Raw genomic sequence first — 13,102 nt, forward strand, 5'->3', positions numbered from 1 at the left:
ACGTGTGCACGCACTGCGACGCTGGTGGATGCCCAAACGCACACCTCCGATTACCTTTCATCCTTCCTCTCAGCTCAAGGGCAACCCCCGCCTCCCCGAAGTCCCCCGATCTTCTCTTTTCCCAGCTACAGTCACCAGACTGGAAGCTCTGTGGGGGCAGAAGCCAAACCGAGGTTCTCTGACCTCAGGATATGGGACAGCACTTGCTCAGTAATAAAATAATAGTAACAACAACCAGCAGTGATTTCACAAGCTATATTCTATTCAGTTCTCTCAGTAGCTCCTCAAGGTAAAAAATATCCCCATTTTGCTGCTGAGCAAAGGGATTAGAGAGGTTCACTGTCTTACCTCTTACTCAAGGTCACACATCTGACAGTGGCAAAGCTGTAATTGAAATCCAGGTGTCAGGCATCTCTCACGGCCTGCTTTGCTTTCCCTCATATATGCACTTCCATGAATATGTTTACATCGTATTCATAGTCACATTGACTTTCCAGGAAACATCTGAAATTGTGTGGAAACCATTTATAAAGAAAAGGGCAGTTCCCGACATTCATATGTCCCTGAGTCACTAACCCCCAAATAACTCCTGGCTCTGCTGCAGTTTGCTGCTTCTGAAAATGACATTACTTCAGCCTGTCCCAGCAAGGCCTCCATTTTACGTACATTCCTGTCTGAATACTTGAGAAGGGCTCACAGAGTGGGCCAACAGCTTTATGGTTTTTTAAGCACTTTTAAGTTGTACATGAGAAGGAGTGAATGAAGGAAAGTAAAAATATCTTAAGATACTAAGCACCTTACCATGTGCCAAGCATGATATAAAGCTTTTTACAGATATTTCCTTACTGAATCTTCTCAATAACCATGTCAAGGGTATTTTACAGTTCTCCTCATTTTATAGATAAGGAAGCTGAGGCTATGGAAGTGGAGTGACTTGCCCAAGGCACTTAGCTAGTACTTGTTGGAATCGGGGTCATTCATTTATTCCACTGACTCCTGATGCCAGACCCATTATTAGGGGCTGAAGATTCAAAGTGAGGAGCATGAAGCCTCTGCCTCTGGGATTTTACTAGTATCTGGGTCTGTCTGATCTGGCATCAAGAGCTCTTTCTACCACACCACAACCTTTGAAAAACTGCTTTGCATTCCCCTCTATGAGGCACATATGCTGTCAGTCTAGTTTATTCCTTGCTTCCCCAGCCACACCTATGGACTCCCTCTCTAGTTCCTCTCATTCAAACAATTCTGGAAATGCCACCTCCTACACGAAGTCTTCCTTGACTTCTCCAGCCCACAGTCCCCTACCCCTCCTCCTTTCTTATTGCTTTCCTTTACATGCACTTTTTCCTGGCCACTTCAGACAAGGAGCCCTTGAAGGCAGAGAGTGTGGCCAGTTCCTCTCTGGGTCCTCTATGTCAGGCTAAGTGCTTGGAAAAGGTCGGCCGATTGATCAGCAATGGCTGAGCGAGAGAGAGGATGAGAACTGGGAAAGACTTCGGAATATGGAGTGAGACAGACACGGTCTGTGTCTTTCTGTGTCTTTGGGCAAATCACTGCCTCTCTCTGACCCTCAGTTCTCTGTTTGTAAAATGGGAATCATGATCCCTGCCTCCCTCACAGCCTACAAGGAGGGTTGGGGTGAGGACGGATGTGAAAGCTACATCCTTTACAGAGTGGTCCGCTCTGTGTCCTGAAATTCACTGTGTGTCCTTGGGCAAGACATGGCCCTCTCTGGCACCTTTTCCCCTCTGATGGCCCAGATGACCACTATGGTCACACTTGGCTCTGCCTTAGCTTCAGCACATGAAAGCTTGGTGTTGAAGCCCTCAGTCTTCCCAGTGTCTCAACCTACAGAGGCCCTGGCCAGCCCAGGCCAGGGACCTTCCTGGGAGTCTGCAGGGCTCCAGACTTCCTGGAGTCTAGAAGGGAGAGGCTGGGAACGGGTCAGGCCTGGAGCCCCACTGAGTCTGCTGCTGTTCTACCAACCACATAGGAGGTCACAAGGGTATCCTGGGAAGTAGGGCAGGAGGTCTAGACACACAGGCCCAGCTGAGGGGCTGAAGACAGAGCTCTGACTTGCCTCAGAACCCTGCTATACCCCTGATTTGTTGCTGGGTGACCTCAGTTTTCCCCTCTGTAGGATAGGGACCGCTGGGACATGACAAATGTCACTCCCTCCGAGCGCCGCCCAGCTCAGGCCACATCGCCTCTCCCCTGGACCATGCCGAGGGCCACCTCACTGACCTCCTGATTTTCAGATAATGCCTTTGGGTATGTGTGGTTAAGTAGCCACCACTGCCCTCCGCCTAAGATGAAGACAGAGCCGTGAGGCCTGACCTTCAGGCTGCCAGAGCCAGGAGCAGGCTGGGCATTTCATGCACATTTTCTCAATTAGCTTTCCCCGTGGCCTTGGGAGGTTGGGATTCTCATCACCCCCAGTTTGCAGATGGGAAGCAAAGGCTCAGAGAGGCAAAGCCGCTGTCCCGATCTAGTGTGTGCTCCATCTCCTGTGCTGTGGTGACAGTAGCAGGAGAAGGCATTTACTGAGCACCTGCTGGGTGCCAACACCCATCCAGCCAGCTTGTCCGAGCCTCTTTATGTGTGTGTATGTGTGTGCGGGGGGGCTCTTCTTCCCATCCCCCATCTCCTGGGCTGGCCTGAGAGAAGGTAGATGTCTGTAGAGGTGGAGCTGAGGGCGGGAGAGAGGGGACTGCTGTGAGCCAGCTCTCCTGTCAGATGGGGAAAGCAGTGGTACTGGCAGCATCCTCTAAAGCCCCCCAGAGGCTGGGCGGCCAGAAGAGCAGGTGCAGAGTAGGGGACCCAAAGAAGGGAAGAGGAGAGGACAGAGGAGGGAGGGAAGGCGAGAGGAAATGAGGGGAGGGGAGTAACTTGCCTGTGGCCACCAGGTCGGGGACCTCCTCTGCCTGAAGCACCCCTCACTCCAGGGGCCAAGAACTAAGTGAGATCCTTGGGCTCTCAGATGCTGCACCTCTTGGAGGCGCTGAGGTGTCCATGCCAGGACTCCCCTGATTCCTCCTAAGATTTTCACGCCTCTGCGTGTCCAGTTCAAGGAGTTTGGGTCGATTGTGTGACAAGAGTGAGGACTTTTGAAAGCCAGCCCTTTCTGAAAGCTGCCTTCAGGGTAGGATGTAGAGGCCTGGGTAGACTCTTTTGTCCCCAGATATCACTGCTTTATCACACTCTTGCACTGACTAAATTACCTCCATTAAATCACTTCTTGGGGGGAAGGTATTGAAAGCCTCTGTTAAAATGAAAATCTACTGTTTTCTAGACTTCTCATAAAATATCAGATGAGCAGTGTCTTTATCTGTTAAGGGTTAGATGGACAAAATCAGTTGTTTTAAACTCTATTTTTTTTTAAGCCGTTGGACCCTTTTAACCAAACTATTTATTGAACATAGCTGCTCTGATCAAGAAGGGAGAGAGACATTTGTTAAAGTCCTCGCATCAGTGGTGGGCTCAGAAGGACTCCAAGTGGGGGTGGCCCCTGAGTGGTCCCTAATGAATGGCTGGAATTTTCCAGGAGGAAACGTGGCGAGGGCGTTTCAGGTAGAGGGACATTCTTGACGAAAGCATGGTGGTGAAAGGCTAGGTGGGCTGACAGCAGAGGCAGGTCTGTGGGGAGGGCCCTAGAGTGTCTGTGGGAGGCAGCCGTGGCTGGGGAACGAGCTTCAGTGGGCCCAACTCCTTCCCGGGCTGGAGAGCGTGGGTCTGGGGCAAGTCCTGACGACACAGGGGTCGCCACCATCAAAACACGTCCAGTCTAGTTGGGGGACAGACCTGCATTTACACAAGATACTCAGGGCTCTGATGGGGCAGGGGGTGAAGCGCAGGGGGTGAAGCTCAGGGGCTAAAGGGTACTGAGCCTGGCTGGGGGGACCCCAACAAGCTGGGGTCAGGGAAGGCTTCCTGAAGGAGTTATGTGATACCCATGTTACATCTTAAGGTGGATGTCAGCACCCCAAGGAGGGCGCTCCGCCAGAGGGGCCAGCATGGGCAGAGGCTGCGTGCAGTCCTCGAGGAGGGTTTGAAGCAGAGGAACGTGGCACCTGCCCCGCCCTATCCCGGTGGGATCCCTGAGTGCAGCCAGCTCTCTCCCTGCACTGCCTCCCACCCTCCCTACCTCCAGCCTTACCCCTCCCAGGTCATCCTTGACTCCCCCAGGTCTTCTTTTCTGAAACCCAGATGAGAACCCCAGCCCCGCCAAGCTGCACCCTCCGTGGAGCCCCCTGACCCTCAGGTGATGTCTAGACTTCTGAGGGGGAGTGGGAGGGCACGCATCAAGCCTGCATGATCCCAGCCCTGCCAAGCTCTCCAGCCTCCAAGAGGCAAAGAAAGGTGAGGCCGGGGCCGGAGGGGCCCGAATGCCTCCTCCGGATGCAGCCAGCGGAACTTCCCGAGATAAGGGCCGCCAACAATGGGGGGCTGTGTGGTGGGGCCTATCTCCAGAGGAAATGAGCGGCCTCTGCACCATTAATCCGCTGCGGCCCACAGCACCCCCTGGAAGAGGGACCCAGGTTGGGGGAGGTGTTCCCTGTCGCTCTAGGCCCTCCTGCTCCCAGGACCATACATAGAAGTAAGGGCCTGGGGCAGGGGCAGCAGGAGGGGGCAACTTGGGCTGGGGAAGCAGGGCCTGGATTGGCTGCCTGACTGAGCTCAACCCTCTGTGGGCCCCAGCAAGCGCCTGTCCCCTTTTGGACCCCTTGTCCCCCACTAATCCCTGGGTTTCCTTCTTCCTTGGCTGTCCTGGAGTCTGAGGATACCACATGCCTGTAATGCTTTTCTGTCTTCTGCGCCTCTCAGCACGTGGGTCTCAGGACACATGCTTCATTTACCCAATTATGGGGCCTCTGATAGGGGATTTTAGACAGCAAGCAAGGCTGCTAGCGAAGACGTTTGGGCTTTGTGGACTGTCACAGACACTGCAACTAAAGTCAGTGGGGAGAGTGCACGGCCCTGCTCTCTTCTGGGCCTCAGGTTCCTCCCCTGCACCGTGAGGGGTGGCACTCAATGGCCATCCTATGGAGGATGGGCCGCTGTGGCCAGTGATGAGGGGTGTGAAGCCATGGAGTTTTCATAAGTTTCCTCCCCCCCCACCCCCTGCTGCCAAATTCCACCTTAGCCACTGACCAGCCTTGTGACTCTGGGCAAATCCCTTCCTGCCTTGGGGCCTTGGTCTTCCTATCTGTAAAATGGGGCCCCTGGCCAGCTAGCTCACAGGAATTCTGTGACAGGGGGTGTAGGGGGGCTCTGTATGCTACGTAGGGAGGGATCACTGTCCCTGAAGTGGCCTGGGCTGGGGCTCCACATCCAGGGCCCCATCTCCAGGCCCCAGAGTCCAGCCCTCTCTGCCCCCTCCCCTCCCCACTTCCCATCTCTCACTCTTGCCCCCTCCTCTTGGATGGCCACACTCAGGGAAAGAGGTCTAGAATGCCACCCCAGGAGACACTCAAAACAATGGACAGGACCCATGATGTCCTTATATCACCAAGATCAGCCCACTCATTGTTCAGACAGGGAAACCGAGGAGACACAGAGGCTGAGAGTCTCCCAAAGCCGAGTGGGTGGCAGAGAAAAGCCTGGAATGCAGATTTGCTCTCCCACACCCTGGCTCTGGAATGTTAGGGCTGGAAGGATCTTTGGGCTCAGGTTGTCCAAATCCTCTCTGTTGCTGAGGCCTAGAAAGGAGGGAAGCTGAGCCCAAGGTCTCCCCAGGAGCAGTCTGAAGCCCTGACCTCCCAAGTCCAGGACCCCTTCCAGGCCTAGTGCCCCAGTGGCCCATCTAGGTTGGGGTATCCCCGCCTGTCCCCAAGCTTGCAGTCAGGAACAGCAGCTCAGAGACCAAAAGAGAAAGAACCACCACCAAAACATATTGGCGTGAGCCCTCTCCACCCACCGCGTCATGCCCCGTCTCCACTTCCCACCGCTCCTTCTCCCTCCCAAGGGGCCTTTCTTCCAGAAGGAGAACTGTGGGAATGAAGAGGAGGAAGCAGGCGGCTTTGTCCCAGGAGCGGCTTGCCTCGGTCCCAGGGTCCCTGAAACACATCAGGGTCCTCCCCACCCGGCTGCTCAGGCTGCCATCACTCCCCAGGGCAGTGTGTCCTGGGCATGGTCCAGCTCTCTCAGAGCAAAGAAAGAAAAGTGACGTTTGCTGAATCCCTACGCTATGCTTAGCCCTGTGCCCGTGCATCCCTATGCATGGTCTCTGTTCATCCTTAGCACAGCCCTGGAGGTGGGAATGAATGTTCCCACTTTATAGATGAAAAAGTTGTGGTCCAGAGAGGGAGAGTGACTTCCCCAGGGTCACACAGATGGTACATGGCAGAGTAGGGCTAGGCCTGGCCTGAGCTCATTGTACTGCACCCTGATGCCCCTTCCCTACCCCACCTTTAGAAAACCAACCTTATAGACATGAAAGTATAATCTGGCTCCGTGACCCTCTCTGGTCCATTAAGACAGGGGTCCCCAACCCCCAGGCCACAGACGGGTACCGGTCCGTGGCCTGTTAGGAACCGGGCCGCACAGCAGGAGGTGAGCGGCAGGCAAGGGAGCGAAGCTTCATCTGTATTTACAGCCGCTCCCCATCGCTCGCATTACCGCCTGAGCCCCGCCTCCTGTCAGATCAGCAGCGGCATTAGATTCTCATAGGAGCAGGAACCCGACTGTGAGCTGCACATGCGAGGGACCTAGGTTGCGCGTTCCTTATGAGAATCTAATGCCTGATCATCTCGAAACCAACCCACACCCCCACTCCCTGTCTGTGGAAAATTGTCTTCCACAAAACCCGCCCCTGGTGCCACAAAAGTTGGGGACCACTGCATTAAGGGATTCACTGATGAGATGAATCCGGCAGAACAAGTGGGTTTCGGGGTGTCACCCACACCTCCCCACCCCGCCTGCATGTCCTGGTGATACCCAGCGAGGGGACCACACTCACTGCCTCCTCTTGGTGCGCAGAAAGCCTCACATATTTTGGATCTGGGTTCTTTTCTTTTGGCCGCACCCGTGGCTCGCGGGATTTAGCTGGACCAGGGATTGAACCTGGGCCTCCCCGCAGTGAAAGCGCTGAGTCCTAACCACTGGACCGTCAGGGAATTCCCAGGATCTGGGTTCTTAAGTTCCCTATTTCTTGGGATCTGTGAGTTTGTGCTAGCTTCCCTGGAACCTCCCCGGCCGGGCTCCCACGACCCCAGGCTTCCTTCTGTCCCAGCCGTGACCACCTTGAGGGTTAGTTTTCTGTTTACATGTCCTTCTTCGCACCAATCCACAAGCTTTCCTCAGGGATAGTGGGTCTGGTGGATCTCTGAGTCAGCGCCCAGCACAGGGCCGTGCGTGCAGTACGAGACAGGGAAAGTTTGTTCAATGAATAGATATGATTCCTTGATTTTGTTTGGCACCTGCTCTCTGCCCTTGGCATGAAAAGGACTTTCAAGGCGGCAACAGAGGACTCAAGATTGTGCAGTAAGGTGGCCTTTGACATTTTTAACCCTGGATCAAGTCCTGGATGTCAGTGCAGCAGCCCTGGGACACATATGGCAAGGGGCAGCTAATGGCCCTGCCTTCTGCCCAGCTGTTTTGAAATCCTGCCGCCTTCCCAGTCACTGGATGCCTGTTCTGTTCCAAGGCTCAGGCCAAACACTGTCCCCATAATGAGGTAGGTGGTATGTCCCCACTGACAGGTAAGTAGACTGAGTTCAGAGAGTGGCAAGAACTTTCCCAAGGCTACCTAGCTTGGAAGGGATGACGCAGCACTTCCAACCATCCTGTCCCGGTGTGTCTCTGCCTCTCCAGTCTCTGATGCACTAGGGGCAGCTCTCACTAGAGGATGACTTTCTTCCAGGCAGAGAGATGGATTCTCTCAGTGTGAGAGAGTGAGCCCGCATCCCATGTGGAATGCAAGACGGGCAAGATGGACACTTGGTGAAGATGCACGGAGACGATGGGATCTATGAGTTTGTGCACTCCATAAAAGCCTGCAGAGACTTGAGTGGGAGTCAGTCTGTCCCAGGCTTCAAACCCTGTCCTCCCCAGAGCAGCTGGGCCTGGGGCCACCAGATGCAGGTGAATGGAGCCCAGAAGAGCTGGCCAGGCAGCAGAGGCCATGTGTGGATTGGCACTTGGCTGCTGGAGCCAGAACAGGCTGGAGCAGACAGCGTGAGAGCAGCTAGGCGTGGAGCACGGAGGGGGGACACTAACAACTCTGGCAGGAGAAGCGGCTCCTGTGGCCCAAGAGATGGGAGGGAGCCAGGGAAAGGGGTGTCTGGAGAGCAGGGCAGGGGTGGGGGTGGGCTGGGGGAGGTGGGGGCACTGGTGAGCCGGGCCTGAGGCTCAGGGTGGAGGGGAGGCAGGGGGCCTGCTGATTGGAGGGGTGGGGGAGGAAGTTGAACGTGTTTCCACAGGGATGGAAGCGGGTGAGGACAAAGCGGGGAGGTGCTGGGTGGAGAAGGGATCTGCCAGAGGGAGGAAGAGGCAGGGAGCCCCGAGATGGGACGCAGGAAGTCTTTTCCATGGGGCAGGCCAGGAGGAGGACAGAGTGAGAGTGGGAACGGACTCTGGTGAGTTTGAGTGGCAAGAAGTTAGAGTGCATTCCCTTTGCAACAAGAACATCCTGTCTGATGAGAGTGGAGTGCCTCGAGGGAGAAAGACTTGCTGCCAACGAGAGATGGGGAGAGAGCTGAGCAGAGCATATGGAAATGCTGCCGCTGAGGACCAAACACAGGTGGTCACAGACCCACAGTAACCCGCAGTGCTGACTGTCGCTGACACTTAGTGACCCAGGCAGCCTGCCTCCAGAGTTGGGCTCTTTACCATTGTACTCTCCCCTTCATCAGGGAGAACTTAGGAATATTTATAGGGAACTTAGGAAGTGCCAGGCCCTGCACCAAGCCTTTTACGAAGGGTTAGCTTGTTTAAGCCTCCTAACAATCATAAGAGGCAGGTGCATTGATTACACACACAGACACACAGACTCGCACAGATATACAGACATGCACTGGTTCGCATCCAACCTGGGATGGAGCATGCGGTGGAGGAGGGATGGCACTGTGGTTGAGAGACCCCTCCTGTCCGGCTCTCAACCCCTCTTCACCTCCCCACGCAACTTCTCCTGCAGGGGCCATGCACCTCTGCTCTGTGTCTCCCCTGGACTGAAGATTCTCTGTTAATGGTTTTCAGACTATCCTTCCTCACCCTGCAAAGCCCTGACTCATACCCACTTTGGCAGTTGCGAAGACTGAGAAGTCTAAGTCCCAGGCCCCTGTGATGGATGATTCCAGGCCCTCACCTCTAGGGTAGGCTGCCTGGTGTTGAAAGTTCCCCCAGCCCCGCTTACCCCACCTGCAGCCCAAGCACTCCTGGGAAAGGGCCCCCAGAGCTGGATGTGGGCAGCTGGAGCAGAGCAAGGCCCCTCTAACATTTGACTGGGGTGGCTTGGGGAATCACCAAGTTCATTATCCCTGGGCAGTGCCTGACTAGCCAGAAAGAGAAAGGGGGTCTCTGCAGCTGCTGCCTGCCTCCCATCATGCCCTGCACCTTCATGGAGGTCCTTCCTCCCCTCCCTGGTCCCAGAGATCATTGGCTGCCTCCCTCCCCACCCCAGTTCACCCAGTTGCGTAAACTAGAATTCCCTCCAGGAGGTCCCCTGGGCTGCACAAATTCTACCACATTTCAAATTCTTCCTGCCCTGTCTTCAGATCCAGTCTCTGCCCACCCATCAAGCCATCCAGTCATGCACCCATCTGCCCACCGTATCCATCCTTCCTTCATCCAACATCTAAAAGTGAGTATGTTGCTAGATGCCAGAGACATAAAATCCTTGCCCTACCCTCTCAACAGGGCTATGGTGAGGTTCAAAGGAGCTAATGGTTGTGAACATTCTGGGTAAACTGCTGGGATCTGTGCCGTGGGGCAAGCTTCTAGCTCATTTCCAGAGCAGGGGAGCACTGGGAGGCAAGTACCCTGAAGGCTTGAAGCCACTTGGTGCCTTCTGGGAATGAAAGGATTCTGTCTGCCGGGAACCCAGAGGTGAGGAGGGGAGGGCCTTGTAGTGAGGCTGAAGGTAAGGACAGGGCTGGGCTGTGAGGACCTTGGGGGTTGGGGGAAGGAGTTCCAACTTTGTTCTGTGGGTGTTGGGGAGCAGAGGTAGGATTTCTGGGGGAAGTTATAGGACCAGATCTGCAGGGCAGCTGGTACGGACAGCCCATGCTATCTCCATGGAGAATATAGAGACCTTCAAAGAGGAGGAGGCCACTGGAAGTGAGGGTTGAGTCCCATCCGTGGAAGGAGAGGGAGCTCTGGTGCTTCCTCACAATTGGAGTCTGAAGCCATAAGCCAAGAGTTAAGCTGGAGAATTCTAGAAGCTTCATAAATTTGGGCATGGTCCTTCCCCCTGCCTGGGTCCCATGGAGCATCCTGACACAGGAGGGGTGTCTGGTTGGTCCTGGGAAGGAAGATAAGGAGACTGGGGAGAGGGTTCCCCTGCCAGGCACTCCGGGGGAGCCCCAAGAATAGAGTAGGCCCAGCTGGGAGGGAAGAGCAGAGTGGGCTGGGCAGGGCCAGTAGTGCAGGGTGTTCACTGCACAAAGGCAGCCCACTGAGGGGATGAATGGGTGGTGAAATCCTGGCATGGGGCTGTATCTGCTCAAACGGGCGCCTTTTTTCTAACTTTCATAAAGGTACCATAGAGCCTTACTGGGGCCCTTGGGCCATAAGAGAGCAAAGGGGCCTTGGAGCAAATTCAGGAGTTGAGAATCCGGGAGCCTAGTAGGGCCTATCACTATCTATCTCTTGCTCTTTCCACACACCACCTAGTTTTCCCCGGGCAACGAGGGAGATGAGGCTTCACTGGCTTGCTGAGGACCCAGCCTGAAGAAATGGGGCTGTGACGGAGCCCCGGGCTGATTCTGGAATCTCCAGCTGATTCAGGCACTGTGTGTCCTCATGGCAGACCTGTGTGGCTTGGCCAGGAGAGGGGAGGTATGGCAGGGCGACCCCGAGTTCTGCCGCTGCTATACTGGGCACCATCAGGCAGTTTCCAGAAGACCCATCTGAAAAGTGAGGCATCAGATGAGGTGGTGGCCACACTTATGCTGGCCTCCAGGAGGCTGTGAGGCCCGGCGGGGGAAGGCCTGCTGGGGTCTGAGCTCAGCGTCCATCCAGCCCGGGCCACGTCTGGTCACTCTGTGGCAGTGGCACATCACTGTCCCCTCTGCAGCTCAGTGTCCTGTCTACACAGAGATAGTGTCTGAGGCCTGCCCTGAGGTATCTTCTAACTCTCAGACCTGAATCCCTTACCTGTGCACACGCCTTTCCCCCCCATCACCTCACCTGATTTCATTTCCGTCTGAATTAGGTAGATGGCATTAGACCTATTTGACTAGGGGAAAAACTGAGGCTCCATCACGGAGGCCCAAGATCCCACAGTGGGCAAGTGATGAAGCCAGAATTCGCTCCCGGAGCCTGAGGTCATCGTCTCCCTGCCCTGAGGGGCCTGGTGGCTGCTGTGAGCTGGGACGGACATCCTCCTGCCCACAGGAGGGCGTGTGGTAGGGAAGCTCAGTCAGGCCAGAGGGCAAGAGATCCCTCAACATGAACGGGGGTGCTTTCTCCCGTGACTTCCAGAGAGCCCCTACCTCTCCAGCCCTCCCTGTCTCCCAGCCGCCCATCTTCTCCACACCCCAGACTCCAGAGGCCCGGTCTGGGTGCTGCAGTGATGGCTACCATTTGAGAGCACGGACCTCGCCAAACCCACTGCTCAGCACCGTACACACATCAACTCATCTGAGCCCCTCAGCAGCTCTGCAAGGTACAGGAGTTTTATTCCCAGTTTACAGATGTGGAAACAGAAACCCAAAGAGGATAAAATCACTGCCTCAAGTCACAGCTAGCAAATGCCGGCCCTAGGAGCAGAGTCTGTTCCTAACAACTCTATCGTCCTACGTCCTGGCCAACATGGCCTACTGTTCAGGCTCGGTGTCTGACTCTCGGAGCGGACGGGCCAGCGCTGGCCCTGCGGGGCCCACCCAGCACAGAGCCAGCGCCCGCTGCCTTCTGGAGCCACACGGGGCCTTGGCCGTCAGGAGGCCCGCCCCGCCGGCTTTACGTCTGGGTTGTTTTCTGGAGCTCCAAAGACAGAAAGAGAAGCTCCTGCCAGAGCTGGCACAAGGCCTTAGCCTAGGCTGTGCCTAGGGACCCTGGGGTTTCGGGCCTCCTGTCCTGTCCCAGGGGACTCCATCTGCACACTCGGAGCCATCTCTCTCTGGTTCCTGGGGAGCACCTTTGCACGAACGGACAAGAATAGCTCCGATGAGGGAGAGTTTCTAGTTTGGTCCTCCCCCAGTCCTCCCTGCTCCAGCCCTGTTTCACACCCCACGTCAGGGCATCCCCGAGTGCAACCCCACTGCCAGAAGGGGAAACTGAAGCTCTGCAGGGGGCCCTGACTGGCACAAAGCCATACAGCCTGGGGACCCTGTTCTATACCCTTTCTCCTCTGCCAAGCCCTCCTGCCCCATCTCAGCACGATGGGGCCCAGCCTGGTTTTAGCGCCTGGAGTATTATGGGCCTTCCACTTCTCCCGGACAAAGTTCCAGCTCCTCGGCCTGGCAGGTCAGGTCCAGATAGAAGAAACAGTGTCTGCAAAAGCCTAGAGGTGTGAGCAGAAGGGGCTGGGTGTTGTATGTTAATCAGACCCCATGGGTCAGCACCGGAGAACTGTGTGAACTTCGGCTCTGAAGCCAAAATCAACAGAGGTGCAGCAGACCTCCCTGCCACCTTTCCTGCCCTGATGCCCACCATCACCTGGGGCCTTCTCAGCCTATCAATCAAGAGCTTAACCGGGTAACCAAGACTGAGCCCTGAACTTTCTCTCACTTCTCACCCACGAAGGAAAGAAGCACGGCCTCTGAGGGGGCATCTACTTCAGCCTCCCAGGACTCCCAGGACACACGACACCCTGCTCTGAAGGTGCTGCTCTGTGGCGAGTGGGGGTACCAGGGGCTTTGCATCTTGGAGGCCTCAGTGCTACAGAGTCAGTGGGAGGCAGGTGGGAAAAAGAGGTGGAAAGAAGTGAGAAAATTTATTCGTT

General features: G+C 55.5%; 1 protein-coding gene across 1 annotated transcript in view; it reads right to left on the minus strand.

Annotated features, from left to right (window-relative positions):
- The window catches only part of LRRC32 (leucine rich repeat containing 32), a 353,559-nt gene that overhangs the window by 2,048 nt on the left and 338,409 nt on the right, over positions 1-13,102 (minus strand). The gene's annotated exons all lie outside the window — the stretch shown is intronic.

Source organism: Lagenorhynchus albirostris, chromosome 9 (genome assembly GCF_949774975.1).
Source record: "Lagenorhynchus albirostris chromosome 9, mLagAlb1.1, whole genome shotgun sequence".
Classification (NCBI taxonomy): Eukaryota; Metazoa; Chordata; class Mammalia; order Artiodactyla; family Delphinidae; genus Lagenorhynchus; species Lagenorhynchus albirostris.